The following is a 1,008-nucleotide window of genomic DNA, read 5'->3' on the forward strand; positions in this document are numbered from 1 at the left end:
CTGGGCTCCCACAGCTACTCAGCCCCTTACTGCTGTGGGCAGCAAATAACATAAGCTTTTCAGGCCTCATTTGCCTTATCTGTAAAATGGGTTCAGCAATACTCCTATTCCTGTCTCTTATACACATCTAGCTGCGTTCCCTGCACCCATCCCGGGGGTCTGCCCTCTAGACCCCAGTGTGTGTCCCTCCCACAGCAGAGGCATGCAGCACCACGGAGGATGGGGCCGAACCGCTGCTCTGTCCCTCGGGCTATGAGTGCCACATCCTGAGCCCAGGTGACGTGGCCGAAGGCATCCCCAACCGTGGGCAGTGCGTCAAGCAGCGCCGACAAGCAGGTGAGTGTGGCACCCTTGCCCTGACCCCGGCCCCTGACCCTGGCCCCTGCCCCATCCCCTTCTCACCCCCACGGACGACCTGCCCCAGGAAGCAGCCCAGGCTCCTGAGCCTGACCGAGAGTTTCTTACATCTTCCCCCTGCCTGGCTCCTTCTTTCATGGCCCCTACCCTTTCCCTGCCACACTAGCATGTGACAGAAGCTCTTGAACCAGCAGACTGGCTGCAAACCCCAGCTCTGTACCTCCCAGCTGGGCGACACTGGGGTTAATTTCTTCCTATTGCTGAGCCTCAGTTTTCTCATCTGTAAAATGGGGCTACTTCATGCTGTTGGGGGGCGTAACTGAAATCATAAGTGCAGAGCTGTGGGAGCAGCCCTAAGGAATAGTAGGTGGTCAGTAAATACTGGCTATTTTATATCCACGTATGTGTAGATGGTCTCCGACTTACGATGGTCAACTTACGATTGTTAGACTTTACGCTGGTGCAGAAGCGACATGCATTCAGTAGAAACTGTACTTCAAGTTCCCATCGAACCATTCTGTTTTTCACTTTCAGTATGGTAATCAATCAATTACACGAGACATTCCATATTTCATTATAAAATGGGCTTTGTGTTAGATGACTTTGCCCAACTCTAGGCTGATGTAAGTGTTCTGAGCACATTTAAGGTAG

General features: G+C 52.7%; 1 protein-coding gene across 3 annotated transcripts in view; it reads left to right on the forward strand.

Annotated features, from left to right (window-relative positions):
* Positions 1 to 1,008, forward strand: part of WFDC1 (WAP four-disulfide core domain 1) — a 43,767-nt gene that overhangs the window by 27,365 nt on the left and 15,394 nt on the right. The gene's annotated exons all lie outside the window — the stretch shown is intronic.

The sequence above is a fragment of the Mandrillus leucophaeus genome, unplaced genomic scaffold (assembly GCF_000951045.1).
Source record: "Mandrillus leucophaeus isolate KB7577 unplaced genomic scaffold, Mleu.le_1.0 Scaffold10, whole genome shotgun sequence".
NCBI lineage: Eukaryota > Metazoa > Chordata > Mammalia > Primates > Cercopithecidae > Mandrillus > Mandrillus leucophaeus.